At 38.0% G+C, this 18,512-nt stretch overlaps 1 pseudogene across 1 annotated transcript in view; it reads right to left on the reverse strand.

Annotated features, from left to right (window-relative positions):
- Positions 1-10,003, reverse strand: part of LOC149821682 (CMP-sialic acid transporter 1-like) — a 31,741-nt pseudogene extending 21,738 nt beyond the window's left edge. The window contains exons 1-2 of the transcript XR_016426053.1: positions 9,755-10,003; positions 6,824-6,907 (exon numbers count right to left, since the gene is read on the reverse strand). The product of XR_016426053.1 is annotated as a CMP-sialic acid transporter 1-like (transcript). The remainder of the gene's footprint in view (positions 1-6,823; positions 6,908-9,754) is intronic.
- Positions 10,004-18,512: the final 8,509 nt, after the last annotated feature.

An 18,512-nucleotide genomic window follows, 5' to 3' on the forward strand; every position in this document is an offset into this window, starting at 1 on the left:
GCTATCAACTAACGTCAGATGTTGGTGTCACAGCTGGGCTGTAGCATGAGATTCAGCAGTTGGATTTTAGGGCTCCCACCAGTTTGGTATTTTAGAAGATTTGTAGTGATTTTTTGAGGATTTTTCGCTTAAGGGTTTGAGAGCTATGTATTTTCAACCTATTTTGCTTCTGCCCGGCTGTTTTGCTGTTCTCTGAATTTCTGAGAAGATAGTGATATTTTGGGTTGCTGTGAGAGTTGTATTTGCTAGCATTTATGTGTTGAAGTGTGTAGAAATCTGTTTAGCCATGGCAGTGAATGATGTCCTCAAGATTCAAGGAATTTTGGGTGTTTCTTTCAGTGATAACAGCTTCTAAGAGTGGAAGAAGACCATCGGATTTGTGTGTAGAGGTTCAAAGGTAATAAAAAATAAATAGTGTAAGTGGCTGGGCTGTGAGGCATGGCCCTAAGTGTGGACTGGGGTTGGCTGAGTTGTGAACTTGTGATACATGGCCCTAAGTGTGGACTGGGGCATGTACGGTGAGGTGAATACATAGTGAAGGTGGAGTAAAAGTAAAACCCTAAGTGTGTACTAGGGTTGAGAAACTACAAAAGTATGGACAATCCAAGTGAAAAGGCTAAGGGTCCACTAATGCAAGATCCCAATTGCAAATCAAAATCATCAAGTGGAGGTGTTTTCCCTATAAATGAAGACTCTAGAAGAAATTATGAAGCTTGGTCTCGCTCTGTAAAGATGTCCATTTGAGCTAGAAGAAAGCTCAGGTACATCAATGGTGGAGTAAAGAAACCATTGGAAGGGGATCCCACTTTTGCCGATTGGGAATGTGATAATTACTTGGTTATGTCATGGTTGGTTCAATCAATGGAACCATCTATTGGAGAGACATGTATTTTGAGACCATGAAGGAAATATGGGAGGAGGTGACCGATGCTATCCAAAAGGTCAAATATAGCCAAGAAATGTGATGTCATGGAAAGGATTCATCGATGCAAACAAAATGGTAAGCCTATAAGTGAGTACTATAATGAGTTTTGTACTCTTTTGGAGGAACTTGGTCTTTATGACAAAGTAAAATGCTAGGATTGTGCTAAGGAAAGAAGTAACTAGAAGAAAGGAAAGTATTTAGTCTTTTGTATGGTCTAGACAATGAATATGATCATCTCAAGTTACTCATTATGGGCTATGAAAAGTTCCAACCACTTGGAACCGTGTATACCCTTCTTCAAAGGGAAGACGATAGACGAAAATTGGTTACTTCTCAAGGATCAAGCATTGAACGATCAGCCCTCTTAAGCGAAATTCATGCACCAAGGTGGAGTGGCGAGAGAGTCAAAGGTAGAGGGGGAGCTATGGTGTGAGGTCGAGGTAGAGGCCTTAACCTTATTGATGATAAGGATAAGCTCAAGTGCACACATTGTGGGAAAAGAAGGCACACCAGGGACCTGTGTTGGAATTTGGTTGGAAGGCCCAATCCTAGGGGTAACTGTGCCTTAATACTTTTCAAGAAAAGAAGGATGAATCTCAAAGAGATGAAAATGTAGTCTTGAGAAAAAGGATTGAGGAGCTTGAATTGAAGAATGCAAAGTTGTTAAAGGACAAGGCATTGGCCACTACTATCACATCATATCATGCCCATCAAGGTATAAAAGCCTTTGTTCAGTTAGCATTCAGCACTTGGGTTATTGACTCAGGTGCCACTGACCATATGTTGAGAATAGTCATATGTTGTAAAGGGCAATATAGTCATTTAAGTTAGATTGGGGTATGTGCTTTGTAAGTTAGCCAAGGGCAATCTTGTACTTTAAGTTACAAAGTTATACATGCAAAAGGACATGAGCCATACCATATGGGTCGTCCTCTTTGTTTGGCTGCCAATATCTCTTCTTCTAATCCTCCTTCTCCCAATGCACGATCTCCCAGGCAGGCACGTATCCCAAGGTATTTAAATGGTATCAGAGCAGGGCGAGACATAAGTCCCCGCGTATTGAAGTTGCTGTTTCATTCCAGATAAGTTTCATCTTTTCTTTGCTACCTATCCTTGTTCCTTATTCTTCCTATTCTTATTCTCTCTCTTTATTCTCTTTCTTCCCATATTTCTTTGATCTATCATAGATCTGATTCCTCTCTGCAGTTATCAAATCTGTGACAGATCTGATCATTCAAGGGGTCGGTGCTATCGTTTAAAGCCCTATTTAAAAAGAAAAAGGATGGTCCAAGAAAAAAAAAGGTTAAAGGGTCGTTTATGCTGGTCGTCACATATATTCAGACCAGTCTTGATTCCAAAAAAAAAAGGGCTGCACCTGCGGCCATCAGCATCCTCACCGATCAGATTCCTCTGATTTTCTTTTCCTTGTTATTTCTGCCTGATTTCACATTTTCCTCTTTCTTTTACCGTGTTTTTTCCTTGATATTTACTTCCTTTTGTTTCCACATACATATCCTCTCCTATTAAAAAAAATAGATTGTGCCTGCAAATCTGTTCAGAATATTGCTTTTCTTTTCTGCTTTGATTTCTTTTGATATCATGTTTCTTGATTTTCCCTATTCCCTTTTAAATATGTTGTCTTCCCATACTACTTTGAACTCTTCCTTTCTCAATCATTACATGGAAGAAGCAAATCACCCCTTTCATCAGCAGCTTAGATTTGATGGGGCATCTCAACGGGACTCTACCTGTGTTGGACGAGTCCACTGTGTCTGCAGGGGTTAAGGAAGGACAACAACCATCTCAAGGTTCTACCGTCAAAAAACCTGAGTATGTTTCTTGGAAGAAAAATGATCAATCTGTTGTGGCTTTCATTATGGTCACTCCCTTGAAAGAGGTGTTGTTGCAGGCTCCTACGGGTGTCCACTAGAGAGCTGTGGTTGACCCTGTATCGTTGGTTTGAGCAAATATCCACTCCTGAGATTTATCATCTGAAAGGGGAGTTTGCAGAGATAAAGAGGGTAATTCTACTATTTTGGAGCACCTCATCAGCTTGCTGCAGTGGGTGCCCCCTGTATCAGACGAAGACATTTGCATGAAAATTGTTAGTGGTTTGGGTTCAGAATATGATATGTTTGCGACTATGTATGTTGACTGTTCTCCGTAACCCAATTTTGATAAGCTCAAAAGCATGCTCTTGGAACATGAAGCCATGTTTAATCTGTCGGGAAGTACTAATAAAGATTCAGATTCAGCTGCCCCACAGCATGAAGTGTTATCTACGGGAAGTGCTCCCAGATTTTCCAATCCTGGGAGAGGCAGAGGTAGACAACATACTCGTGGAGCAGTTCTCCCCACACCACAGGGGCCTAGACCTGGTAATATTGTTTGTCAGATGTGTGGGAAATGTAGCCACGCTAGTTCGGATTGCTATCGGAGATATGTCCCGACTTATCAGCCACCCATTGTCCTTATTCTGGCTTGTTTTAGGGCCCTTACTGCTAGAGCTCTTCCCGATTATTCTTGTATTAGGATCTTTGGGTGTCTATGCTATGTTCATGTGCATAAGACCCTTTAGGATAAATTTTTGCCTAGGGCAGAAGTGTGTCAATTCATCAAATATGATGACGAACACAAGCGGTATAGATGTTTTAATCATAGTTCTCAGAAACTCTTAATATCATGTGACATTGTTTTTAATGAAAGCAAACCAGGTGGTTGTGGAAATAAGAAGGATTCTGTTCAGCCAGATATGTTGTCCAGCTTTTGGCCTTCAACTCATAGTGATGTTCACAATGATTCAGCAGTTGTTACTGCTGTGCAGCACAATATCAGTTCATTCACTAATCATATTGGTGATGCTAAAGAAAGACAAAATGTTGAGAAACAACCAGATATGCACCCAGCTACGCTGCCTGATTAGTTCACTTCTTTTCCCAGATTTACTCAAGTGTATAGTAAGCATGACAAGGCTGCTGCAACAGGGAATAATGGACAGAACATTCAGCAGAGTCTAATAATCATGGTGATCAAAATGATGTAGTTGATCCCTCTATACAACCAAGAAGACCTACAAGATTTAGGCATCCACTTGATCATTTTGTTAGTTATGAAGCCTTCTCTCTTGAGTTTCATATATTTGCTGCAGCCATGTCTAATGAGAGTATATCTCACAACTACGGAATTATCTTCAAGAGTATGGTATAGAACCTCAAACTACTTGTTCCAACACTTCAACAAAATGGGTTTACTGAGAGAAAAAACAGACATATGTTAGAAGTCACTAGAGCATTAATGTTAGAAATGAATGTCCACAAGAGGTATTGGTTTGAGGGAGTTCTCACTGCTTCCTATTTAAACAAACTGCATCTGTACAGACATTCTAAAAGGAAAATCTCCAGTCAATATCTTGAAATCTCAAGAACTAATTTTCCATGTAACTCCTAGTGTTTGGGTGTGTCTGCTACGTACATCTTCCTAGTGTATATAGAGATAAGCTTGACCCTAGAGCTAGGAAGTGTATCTTTGTAGGATATTCATCCTCTCAAAAAGGTTACAAATGTCATGAACCCATTGCTAAGAAAAGATTCATATCCATGGATGTAACCTTTTTCGAAAAGGTACCTTACTATGTCCAAGAAGAAGAAGGGGAGTCTTTAGATTGGGAAAATATAGGCATTGAAGTTCCATGTCTGCCAAGAGTTCCTCTTGAGCTCCCTGCTAGTAGTCATGATGCCCCTAGACCTGAGATCACCAGAACCTATGTTAGAAGTGACAGGAATGTTATTTTGCCTTCATTGCCTATGACAGAGGAAAACCCTAATTCAGAAGTCCAAGTTGATAGACAGGAAGAAAGACCATGTGCATCCAATCCCTCTGCTAATGAGCTTGATTTACTTATAGCCTTGCATAAAGGAAAAAGACATTGTGTTCAATATCCTCTGTGCAACTTTGTTTCCTACCATTATGTTTTTTAATCTTACAGGACCTTTATAGCCACGTGTGATACAGTTCTCATCCAAGAAACATGGAAGAGGCTATGGAAGTTCCACAGTGGAAAGAGGCTATGGTCTGTGAAATGGAAGCTCTCCAAAAAAATCAAGCATAGGATTGTGTGACTCTCCCCAAAAGAAAGAAGGTGGTAGGATGCAAATGGGTCTATACCTTAAAATTCAAAGCATATGAGACTATAGAGAGATATAAGGCTCGGTTGGTTGCGAAAAGGTATACCCAAACATATGGCATAGATTATCACGAAACCTTTGCTTCAATTACAAAGTTGAATTTCATACAGGTAATCCCGACATTAGCAGCGCATAGATCATGGTCACTTCACCAACTAGATATGAAGAATGCCTTCCTGCATGGTGAGTTGCAAGAAGAAGTTTACATGGCTCCTCCACCGGGTTTTATTTCTAACCTAAAGGCCAACACAGTATGCAAACTAAAAAAGACTATTTATGGACTGAAACAATCACCTCGTGCTTGGTTTGATAAGTTCAGCAAGGCCATCATAAAGTTTGGTTATCAAAGAAGTGCATTTGACCATACTCTATTCATTAAGAGAGGTGATCGGGTACATATCCTCATTGTCTACGTTGATGACATAGTTGTTTCAAGTGATGATGAAGGAATCTCCAAAAGACATTATTTGAAGTGGCAATTTGACATCAAGGACTTGGGAGCATTAAGATATTTCTTGGGACTCGAAATGTTGAGGTCTTCCAAAGGAATTATTTTATGTCAAAGAAAATGTGTGCTAGATCTTTTAAAGGAAACAGGTATGTTGGGATGTAAGCCTATTGATACTCTAATGGAAGAGAATCAAAAGTTGTGCAAAAGTGATCAAGAAACCTATGAAGACATTGGCCACTATCAGAGGTTGGTGGGTAAGTTGATCTATCTTACTATGACTAGACCTGATATTGCTTATGATGTTGGAATATTAAGTAGGTATATGCACGTTCCTAGTCAACTTCACATGAAGAGTCAGTAGAGTGTTAAGGTACTTAAAGGGGAGCCCTGGAAAAGGAATTCTCTATGCTAATCACGAACATTGTGAAGTAAACATCTATACAAATGCTGATTGGGCTGGATCCCTTGAGGACAGAAGATCCACTACTGGGTATTGTGCCTTTGTGGGAGGTAATCTTGTCTCATTGAAGAGCAAAAAATAGGATGTTATGTCTCGATCTAGTGCAGAATCAGAATATAGAGTCATGGCCCTAGGCATATGTGAAGGAATGTGAATCAGATCAGTGATAACAGATATGGGCATTTTCGTTCCTCTTCCCATGGCATTGTATTGTGACAACAAATCTGCAATTCAGATAGCTATGAATTCAGTGTATCATAAAAGAACAACATATTGGAGTAGATTGTCACTTTATTAAAGAAAAGATTGAAGATGGAACATTTAAAGCACTCTACAAGAATACTATTGAGCAACTGGAAGATATTCTCACTAAGGCGTTAAGTAAAAAAGATATAGAGAAATGTCGAGCAAGTTGAGGACGTTAGATGTATTCAACCCCAACTTGAGGGGGAGTGTTGAGGAAGGCATAGTAGTCCAAAGAAATTGACCATGCTTTTTTTACTTTCTTAATGTGAGTTTAGTTATACCAATACTATGGGGGTATTTTTGTCTTTCTCCAATTTTGTACTTACTGCACATCTTTAATAAAAAGGAGAGGGTCGATGGACCCAATGGTTCTCTCTTTCACTCCGTCTCTTCCTTACTCCTCTTCTACATTTATCTCATCTTTATTTCCTATTGCCCTAACCCTTTGTTGCAGCCAGTTTCAGTATCAAAGGGTAGTCAAGCAACCTGTAAAGAAACAGCTTATGATGCTGATCTAAATGTTAAGCACATACATATAGAAGAATTCCATAATCTACCTTAAAAACTTCAGCAAGAAATGGAACAGTTGCGTAGTCATATTTATACCTGCCATTACTTTGGGAAAGTGTTGTCAAAATTCCCTGCCAAACAATGCAAAGTGTGCTAAATAACCATGTCACCACAAATAACCAGAATCAGAAAGGTATTCCAACAATACTGATAAACATGCACAGGTAAAAACATTTCACAGCTGTCTTCCAGGTTAATGCCATTACAGAAAGTTGGTGAATAAGGCTAAACTTGAAAACTAGAACCTTCAGCATCCAAGGAGTTTGGATAAATTAGGATAGTCAATATAATTTCATTTCCAGTTTCGTATCAATAGCAATAACAAAAGAGACACCAACAAAAGGAGGGTTTCTCTAGTAAAGAGCAACTTAATGGCTATAACAACAATGGTAGTATTCACAGGAACAGTTAGAAAAGCAACTGCAGCATTCAGAAGTAGACAAATTCATTATCTCCATTTCTTTCCTCAACAACCTATCTTAGAGCGAGGGAAAAGAAAAGCTCTGTGAGAATCAATCTCCAGAAACTCACCAAAGAGACATGCCAAGAGAGAAAACAAAGATAGGGAACCAGAAAATCTTCAGGTTGAATTCAATGTTCCAAAGATCATTTGCTGAAAGGAGACGATCACATGTTTTAATGCTTGAGTGAAATTCAATGTTCGAAAATAGTCTGCTTGTTCCCATTGTCTTAGTAAAAAGCAATTAATATACGACGATCCATTCTTCGATTTGTTTCTGTTTTTTTCTAAAAGGCACTCAATCTTGAATATTGTAATAATGTCCTGTCATGGTACATACAACCTATACAGTATTGAGTATACATTTTGTATTGATAATTATCAGCCAATCCTACAAGTTACCTTCATCTTGGTTTGAACTTTACAATAGCATTGCCTGCTAATGTTTCCAACAGCACGAGTTTAAGAAACACGATACAGATGACACAAGAATCCACATATGAGGAATATATTATGGAAATAAAAAATTCGTTATCCATGCTCTGCAGCATGTGTCAGCCAACTTCCTGTACATTACTGCTATTCACTCTGCCAATTAGTGGATTTCCATCATAAACCTTATCTTCTGCTGTGCTGTGCCAGTATCATTTCTCATACACGAGGCCTTTCAGAAAATTGTACTGCAAGTTGCTTATGTGAAGCTATGATCTTCAATGTACATATGAGGAATATATTATGGAAATAAAAAAAGGGTTATCCATGTTATGCAGCATGTGTCAGCCAACTTCCCATACGTTACTGCTATTCACTCTGCCAATTAGTGCAGATTTCCATCATAAACCTTATCTTCTGCTGCACTTTGCCAGTATTATTTCTCATACACAAGGCCTTTCAGAAAATTGTACTGCAAGTTGAATATGTGAAGAAACGATCTTTAGTTGCTCATTGTGATTGCTTATAGTAGACTTTTTCAGTTGATATTTAAACACAGAAGCTCACATTGTGAAAGATATGATCCATGAGCGGTTATCTCTTGAATCTTTCTGCAAAGTTTTCTTTTTACCTTAATGTCTATGTTTCATGGATAAAGCTATGTGACAAGCGATACAGCTATTCTCCTGGAGCTTTTTGTTACTAATGACAACAAATATGGGAATAGGCGCTTGGATAGAAGTTAGCATCCTCTGCAATATGAAAATTTGCTGCATGAATTTAGGCTCTGTTTGGGAGCCAGAGATAGGAGAGGAGATAGAATTTAATGAGAGGGTATAATTAATACCACCTACCCCGACAGATGTTTGGGAACCCTGTATTGGGAGATGAGAATGGTGTTGAGAGTGGAAAAGGGGAGTAGAGATGAGCCATTTTCAACTACATCCTCCCAAGGATGTAGTTGAAAACTCCGGGATCATCTCTCATTTTCTTCTCCACTCTCATCTCATCCCCCTCCAACACCTGCTCCCAAACAAAGCCTTATTGGTTTTCAATTTTCAGAGATTTTAGAAGCGCTGCAGTAGACCCATTTTATTTTTCATGTGGTCCAGATAATTCTCGGTAGATATGCTGGAACTGTTCGGTTCATATATCAAAACCACCATAGGCGCATGCCTGTCTTCCCACCAGGAAAAAGGTCCAAAACCAAACAAGTCTACTTTTCGACCAAAACACTCGATCATCTAAAACCTATCACATGTATAGGATACTGTCACCCACTTGTCCAGAAAAGTGGGATAAGCTGGATAGTGCAATGATGCACCCACTTATCCAGAAATGGGGTTTAAGTTGGAGAGCGTTATGATGCACCCACTCATCCAGAAGTGGGGAGGGGGAGGATTCAAAATGTACGGAGCCCGTCCTTCAACCAAAACGCCTGATTTTCTAATTTCCATTACATATATGGAAGAGTGCTATGAGGCATCCATTTATCCAGAAACGTGGGATAAGTTGGAGGATGTTATGATGCAACCGTTTGTCCAGAAATGTAGGATAAGCAGGACGGTACTATGATGCACCCACTTATCCAGAAATGTGGGATAAGTCGGGATATTGCGATGTGGGTCACAAGACGGCACTTCCCAAGCCGGCCTTCTATATAATTGGGTGTACCCAAAAACCCCAGAAAAAAGATGAATCTACGATCCCATACAGTCACAGAAACCACGTGATCACGAAAACAAAACGCAGAATCGAAATATCGAACATCAACATTGCTAAGTCATCAATAAGGATCAATATCAGCACAGATCATAGTAAAGAAGTGCAGGGGAAGCGAGAATTCAAGAAGAAAAAAAGTCCAAAATATCGGGAAACAGAAACATAGGCGTACATGCTTGTCTTGAACTAATGAATCAAAAAGGAAGGAAGAAAGAAAAAACCCCGAAGCAATTGTGAATGCAAGGAAAAGGGGAAACAGACAAACAGGGGTAAAGTTTTGATGGGTTAGGTGGGTGAGAGTGACCTGAGCGCTGGTGAGAAGGGTGAGGATAGCGGCGACCAAATACCATGGAACCATATCTCTCCTTCGCTTCCCCGATACCTCGTCGCTCCCATTCACCTACAGATCGGCCTTCCTTTCTCCTTCTTCATTGGCTTTTTTGGTGCATCTTAGAGGCCCCTTTCCTTCGTTATCCCTCCACATAGTGTGGCGGAAGATGATCATCAAACGTATATACCGTCGGATTTCTTCCGCGCAGAGATATCGTTAGAGAGAGAGGGAGAAAGTGGTGTCGAATGTCCCTAAATGTTTTCTGGTGGACACTTCTTCAGTCTTCAGGGGCGGCCCATTAGAGCTCTACTTATCTGGTGTGGGAGATTGGTGAATGTTACCAAGTTGACGATACATAACGAGAGTTCGAAACTCGAGGAGGTGTTCTTTGCTGCAAGGTCCGAGCTAAGTTTTTTTTTTCATACAGGAGAAAACCACCCCAGAGGTGTAAACCCGGGCACGCCCCTTGGCCCCAGGGAGCCACCGGCTTCGGCTTACGCAAGGAAAATAGTATCTGCGGGAATTGAACCCCGACTACCGGACTAACAGTCGAAGCCCGTTCCAAATATGCTACCCCTTCAGGTCTAGATCCGACCTATGGTTAAAAGAGTGTATTTCTCGGTGAGCAGAGGAGACTTCCTACTCCTCTACTCCTGGTTGCCACCTTTCACTTGGCAGATCTTGAAGTTTGGGATTGGTTATGGAAATTGACGAAGCAAATCTCATCTTGTTAATCTTTCTAAGGCTTTAACTTGTGCCTTACTCATAGGTAGCGGTGGGTATCGGGCAGGGCCCAAGCTCGGCCCACCGGGCTTTAAGTGTGGCCCAGCCCAAAGATGGCCCAGCCCGTTTACTAACAGGTCGGGTTTTGGCTCAGTTCTTAACGGGCACGGGTTTAAAAAGCAGCCCATGGGATGGCATATTGGCCCAACGGGCCAATGTGAAGCGGGTTAGGTCCAACTCGGCTCGACTCAAATCCATTTGTAAATAGTAATAATTAACAAGTTTCCAACTTCTCATAAAATTAACCTAACTAATTAGGTAAATAATAATAGTTATCAAGTTACTATGCAATAATTCTTTTTTTATTTTTATATTATTAAAAAATGATAAATAACTTCAACCCATCTATCTGAGCTAGCAGCTCGCGGGCCAGCCCATGCCCAACCAAAATATATAACATGCTGGGTTTCCGACCCGGTACCTAACGGGCTCAAGCCTAAATCCTTGGCCCAAACCCGGCCCATGGCAGGTCCGGTTGGCTTGGCCCATCGGCCTGACCTGTTGCCCACCCCTACTCATAGGGGGCGTTTGTTAAGCTGCCACCGAAAGGAAGTCTCTTTCCTTTGAAAGTGTTTCTCTATGAGAGGAGGCATGAACCCATTTTGATAGAAAATTTATTGTCTTACATTTACCATATGGGTTTCACTATATATTTCTCATTAACATGTTTTCTATGAAAGAGAGTCTCTTTCATACTAAAAGGCATGAAACAAATGCTCATCTTAGGTGGGTTTTTTTTTATATTTTTCTTACAACGGTGTTGGCAAGACTCATGACTTCACAATCATGTCAGGTTGCAGTATACTTCACAAGGGCTTCACATATCAGGCTAGGTGGGTTGGGCTTAAAGATTTCAAGTTGAAGGACGTTAAAAGCTCAATACTCAGGGCATGCTTCATTTATCACAAGGATCAAACCAAATGAGAAACTATTTTTGGTGGACAAAAGTGAAGTACTCATGGAGTTCTATACTACTAGTCTGCAACTCTAGTCCACAATCAAGTAACACCTCTCGCTTTGTAATGGGACATCCAAACCATAGCAGTGTTTTCTCTTCGCTAATGAAGAAAAAATTACAATGCAATTTCTCACAAGTTTAGCATGCAAGACTTCTTTCATAAATGCATTAGAGAACCTAAATTTGAAATTCTAATTTGATTTAAATGTCTAACTTTATGTGACATCAAAGCTTAATTTGAATATTTAAGTTTGAGTTCAAACTTGAATTCGAATCTCGTCTTTGAAATCATATTTGAATATAATTTTTGAGTTTAAATTCAAAGTTGAATTAACTTCAAGATTGAATTGGAGTTTGGATTTGATTTTAATCTTAAATTCAAAACCAAAATCCAACATTGAATTCAAATTCAAATTAAAAACCAATCATTGATTTTAACTTTAAATAATACTTTGAAATCAAGTTTGAATTTGCATGTTCAATTTAACTTCATGTTTGAGTTGTTAATTTGGTTTTGAATCAAAATTTCTAATTCAATTGTAGCTTTGAACTTGAATTTGAAATTCTAATTTGATTTAAAAGTTTAAGTTTATGTAACATCAAAGCTAAATTTGATTATTTAAGTTTGAGTTCAAACTTGAATTTGAATATTGACTTTAGAATTATATTTGAATATGAATTATGAGTTTAAATTTAAAGTTGAATTAATTTCGAGAATGAATTAAAGTTGGAGAAAGTTTGGATTTGATTATGAACTCAAATTCATAAATGAAATTCAACTTTGAATTCAAATGCTAATTAAAAATCAATCATTGATTTTAACTTTAAATATCACTTTGAAATCAAGTTTAAATTTACATGTTTAATTCAACTTCATGTTTGAGTTTTTAGTTTGGTTTCGAATTATAATTTGTAATTCAATTATAGCTTTGAAATTGAATTTGAAATTCAAAATTTGATTTAAAAATTAACTTTACATAACATTGAAGTTGATTTTGAATATTTATGTTTGAGTTCAAACTTGAATTCAAATCTTGTTTTTGGAATCATATTTAAATATGAATTTTGAGTTTAAATTCAAAGTTGAATTAACTTTAAGATTGAATTGAAGTTTGGATTTGATTCTGAACTGAAATTCAAAACTGAAATCCAACTTTGAATTCAAATGTTAATTAAAAACAAAACATTAATTTTAACTGTAAATATTACTTTGAAATGAAGTTTGAATTTGCATGTTTAATTCAACTTTATGTTTGAGTTTTTAATTTGGTTTTGAATCAGTATTTTTAATTCAATTATAGCTTTGATCTTGAATTTGAAATTTTAATTAGATTTAAAAGTTTAACTCTAAGTAACATCAAATTTGGCTTTAAATATTTGAGTTTCAGTTCAACCTTGAATTCAAATCTTGTATTTGACATCGTATTTGAATATGAATTTTGAGTTTAAATTCAAAGTTAATTTAACTTTGAGACTGAATTGAAATTTGATAAAGTTTGGATTTGATTTTGAATTGAAATTTAAAACTGAAATATAACTTTGAATTCAAATTCTAATTAAAAACCAATCATTGATTTTAACTTTAAATATTACTTTGAAATCAAGTTTGAATTTATATGTTTAATTCAACTTCATGTTTGAGTTTTTAATTTGATTTTGAATTAAAATTTCTAATTCAATTGTAGCTTTAAATTTAAATTTAAAATTCTAATTCAATTTAAACGTTTAACTTTAGGTGACATTAAAGTTGAATTTGAATATTTAAGTTTTTGTTCAAATTTGAATTCAAATCTCATATTTGGAATCATATTTGAATATGAATTTTAAATTTAAATTCAAAATTGAATTATTTTTCAATCTTCCAACTAACATTTTGTTCAATACTTTTTCATCCCCAAAGATTGCCCTTCCAAATCCATGAACCCTCGTACCACCATGACAACTCCAAAAGCTCTTTTTATAAAGATATTTTTGTCTCAAGCAAGACACTAACATAGAATAGTCATTGACAACTCTAAGGGTGCGTTTGGAAGTGAGAAAGATGTAGAAAAAGTAATACAAAATAAAAAATATGCATGGTTTTTCTGATCCTTTCCAACAAGATAATTTTGTTTTTGAAAGAGTTTTTCTAAAAAGTATATTTTTTGATAGGAAACATTTCTCCACATGAATGAACGATTCCTACTAGGAGAAAATGGTGAGGTCCACTCCCCACCACCATCTATCTCACTATCACCACAACCATTCATCTCACCACCATCACCCACCTCTCTAAAAACCACCTTCCCCACAATGATTTTCTACTATCCATCATCATCATTCATCTCACCGCTACCACCCACCATCACTCGTAACCACCCTCCCCACCATCTATCACCACTCACCATTACCCACATCTTGAAAATGGTGCTGAAGAAGCTTCACCACCCCATGATGATTTTTCACCACCACCATTACCACCATCCATCTCACCACCACCACCACCCATCATCACCCACCTTCTTGAAAACTGTGTCAAAAAAACTCTACCCCCACCCCTCTTCTCTTTCATTTTTTAAAGATTTTCTATTTTATTTTTCTCTTGCTATCCAAACAAGTGAAATTTTTTCATTTTAAAAAAATTATCATATCAAAACTTCTAATAAGCAAAATTTTCTTTTCCTAAGAGAGTTTTTCTTGCTCCCAAACGTGTCCAAAGAGCCGAACAGGGCAAATTGGCTTCACTAACATCTCTCACTCGTCGACACCGCCCTTGTTCTTCAGCCTGAAAATCTTTCCCCACTTAATAAGATGCAGTCTACGTTGAAGCCCTACCACCTGTCCCACAAAAAATTACATGGAAGATGCTCTATTTTACGGATGACAAACAGGGAGAGTCTTATGGCTAACATGCTAAATCATAATGGATTTGAAGGTGTTAATCTTAGTACCTGCATACCTTTCAAACTAACTGAGCTAGAGTAGCTTTAAAGCTCCTTAACCAATCAATATGAGCAGGGATAAAAAATAGGGCATTATCCGCAAACATAAGCAAGGACACCGATTCGGTTCCACTCGCTTGTGAGCATGACTCTTTTGAACGCCATGCATCCAAACACACTGCAAGAGAACAAAAAGTTGCCAATATATATGTAGTGAGTTGATCCAGACAAGTCTTTGGCAAAAATGTAATTTCACAATGTTCTTTTCAAAGGACTTATTCACAATGAAGTATACTGCAAGCAACCACACTAAAGAAATGGTGTTTACTGTTGATGAACTCTGAACCTTCTCTACCATATGGCATGGAGCTGAACTCTGCAGAATTTCAAGTTAATTCATGTGGCCATCAGAAATTTCTTGAAGAGGTAAGCATTATCTTAAATATTTACAAACTGAGGTGACTAGAAAGTAAACTTGCATATGATAAAGCGTCTATGGGGAATGAAAACCTATTAAACCTACCCACTAAGAAACATTTTATAGGATTTCTGTTGCTTTTTTCAAAAATATGACCTTACAGATTTGGTCTATGCACTTGTTTTTATAGAAATCAGTTCTTGGAGCATGGATAGGTTTTTATAAGGTTTAAAAAATCATCGGCCTACAATTTTCATAAATTTCCGAGGCTCCAAATACCATTTTTTTCTATCCAAAATGCATGATCCAAGTGTTAATTTCTAGTAAATCAATCATGCTTGTATCTGTAAGATCAGAATTTCAAAAAACACTGAAAATCTCATAAAATGTGTCTTAGTGGGTTGGTTTAATAGGTTTTCATTCCCAAGAGCCTATATGCATAAAACGGAATAAGCATGCAACAGTAGGCCCGTCGTGCGGGCTGGCCCACACTTGCACCCTAACTAGGTTAGTAGCTATCACATCATATTCAACAGTGCCAACATAATATGTTGAACTTTTTCAATAGCAGAGAACCTAATTCAATTACTAACGGGCTCCACTTGTCTGGTAGGAGTAGCTAGTGCAGGTCCCCTTGTGTGAAACGTTGCAGGTTCAAAACCAATTGGTATAGTTGTATAACTGATAGGGGTCTGCCTAACCCCAGCTTGCCTTTAAAAAAAAACAAGAAGAGAACCTAATTCAATTATTAGTGCTTGAATGAAATGACATACCTATAGACTATTTTTCTTAACCATACAATCCCCAAACTTTCAACTTTTAGCAATTCACACAATGATTTCTATCAACTCCCATTAAATTACGCCATGTTTGCAGCGAATCACATTTACTTAGCCGTTGAAAAGTGAAAACTTACAAAACAGATTGTCCCCGTCTTTCCATTCTATAGTTTTGTTCTTTTCCTTGTTTATATCTTTGTATTTTAGGTTTGTGGTCCATCCAATAGCATCTCTTGGCCCATAAACCTTCCAACGCTCAAAATGTCAAACTGCCCAAAAGCCACCACCACTGAGGGCCTGACCTAAAATGGTGAAAAAAACTTTTGGAATTTGGTTTACTCTCTAGTGCCTTGGCTTTTCCCATCTATAGGGCTTCACACACACTATAAAAGAAGGGAACCAGCTGCCTATAACTTTTGGGCCTTGCAACGGTCGGAAAACGGTATTTCAAAATTCCAACCTCTCAAATACAATACACTAAACGCCATGCTCTCACATCTAACACCAAAGCTGCTTGGTTGCTAGCTAGCTAGCTAGTTGCTGCTCCTCATATATATGACCGTTGGAATCCCAAGTGTGAGATGAGCACCACCAAGCCTATCCCCATTCTCCAATTCTCTTCATATGTCAACCATCAAGGTAAATTCCTCTTGACAAAAGTTGCCTTAGTAGCTGTACAAAGAGACCTCTTCTGTTCTTCAAATTCCTGAAATGTCCTCTTGTTGGACTTACATTAATTTTAGGGCATAATGTAACAGCAAAAACAATAATAATGATCAAGTTGCTGCCGCCTGTGAATGTCACCTAGTTGATGGGGCGTCACAATTTCAAAACCCATAGGTGGTGACCCTTGCAGCAAGGTCCAAGCTGTGTGTACTGAGCAGGGGGACCTCAAGGATTTTACCAACCAGAGGCCAGCTAATGTGCGGTTTGTGATAATGCTGATGATAATAATAATAATGATTATCATCATCTACTGTTGAATGTGACAGCTAGATTAGTAGATTCCAATACCTGTTGTTTGTCATTATATTGGTGGAATGCCAGGTTGTGACATGCTTGGGTTAGCCAAATCCTTTGACGGGACTCTGGTTTGCCAAATTTGTTTAAGCTCTTATAGGTGGAGGGGAGGGGTCTTTTGCTGTTTAGTTGTATTATTTATCTTAAAATTGTAAGGTTCTTTTAGGTAGGTACAGTATTGCAATTGCTACCATTTGATTGATTTAGTTTGGAATCTTGTCTTATACTAATAATGTATAACTCCAAACTGAATCAGTCAAATAATACTAATAGCGATTAAAATTTAGACAAAAAGCAATTTTATACTTTACTCCATCTTGCTAATAAAAAACAAAGAAAGAAAAAGGAAAAAAAGAGACTATTGATTCAGCAGTCAGCTTAGAGCGGGCTCTAGATGAAGATTTCATTCACCCTGCACAAGGATTAGATCCCAAGGGTTTCTGGAATTACAATGTCAGAAACTTGAGGACCACTCTATTTCGGGGACTAGGCCACCTACAACATGTTTCTTACCATTTTATCATCCTCATTGCCCTATTGTATATGGGATATCATTTGCCACCCTCATGGGTAAAAGGAACCCTTTAGGTGGAATTCATAGAAAGAGGTTGTTTTGACCAAATCTGACCACATGGATGTGTTGATCATGATCAAAATAATAAAAACCTATTCTAAATCATAATTTTTTGACATAACAATATGTTTTTTTGAGGTTTGAAAATTTGATACATTATAAATAGGGGGTGTCAACGGGTTGGGTTTACCCAGGCCCAACCCGTATCAAACCATATAAGGTTCAGGTTGGTGATAAATAAGAAGACCCAATTAAGACCTGAGTTGGGACTCAAAGGTCTGATTAATACATGGATCTGGGTATGGTTTGTGAAATTTTATACCAGACCCGGGCCCGACCCGAGTTTCGATTAAGACCCACAATTTTTCAATGTAAAAATGATAAAAAAATAATATTTTACCAGGTATGGCCTGGGTCTGGTTCATGTAGTTCTTACTGGGTCAGGGTATATATGGTTTCTCTTATAGTGAGTTCGATTAGACTCAGTTCCGAACCCGCTACCATACCTGAAAATCGGGGCCAAGTCTGGTTTCACCTGGGTCCGAACCAAACCCAACCCCCTGAGACACCTAATTTATAAGTGGTTGATTTTTCAACTCTCTTAAAAAACAAGAGAAAAACATGATCTAATTGACAGTTTTCTACCAAATTTATTATGTGATCATATCTGAAAAGTAAAATGTAAAAAAAAGTCTTAAAAAATTAAAAATATTACATTTTTTCATTGCAAATAGTACCCCATTAGGGATATCAACCTTAAAAAAAAAAGGAGGCAGAATAAAATTTGAGGATATTGACCAACCTGGGTGTAGGTCAACCCGACCTCCCTAAAGCCATAGACACAGTGAGCCTTTGAGAAACCGGTCAATACTTTATTTGACTTAAGCAAGGTCTTATGAGCCCGAGTGTTGTCTCAAATAACCCAACTCAACCCAATGTAAAATCTTTGCAGTTATAGTGAACTTGAATTTGGACACACCTACAAGGACTCTGCACACCTGGTTAGGTGGGTCGGCTTAAGACTTTCAAGCTGAAAGGACATCAAGAGTTCGATGCATGCATGGAGTATGTGTCCCTTGCTATGGGTCCAAAGTAGCAGGCTCCCTGTTGGGCGAGGGTGCGGCCTTAGGGTTTTCCACCGTTGAGTGTGGCGATCGTAGCTCGGCAAGCCTTTCTAGTGTTGAAGGTCTCTCATCCCCTGTAATTAAAAAAAAAAATTGAACCTAGACTCAGTGTTAAGCCAACTGATCAACTTGGTCCTGGTCTTTACTAAATCAA

This window comes from Nuphar pumila, chromosome 11 (genome assembly GCF_984573655.1).
Source record: "Nuphar pumila chromosome 11, dmNupPumi1.hap1.1, whole genome shotgun sequence".
NCBI classification, from domain to species: domain Eukaryota; kingdom Viridiplantae; phylum Streptophyta; class Magnoliopsida; order Nymphaeales; family Nymphaeaceae; genus Nuphar; species Nuphar pumila.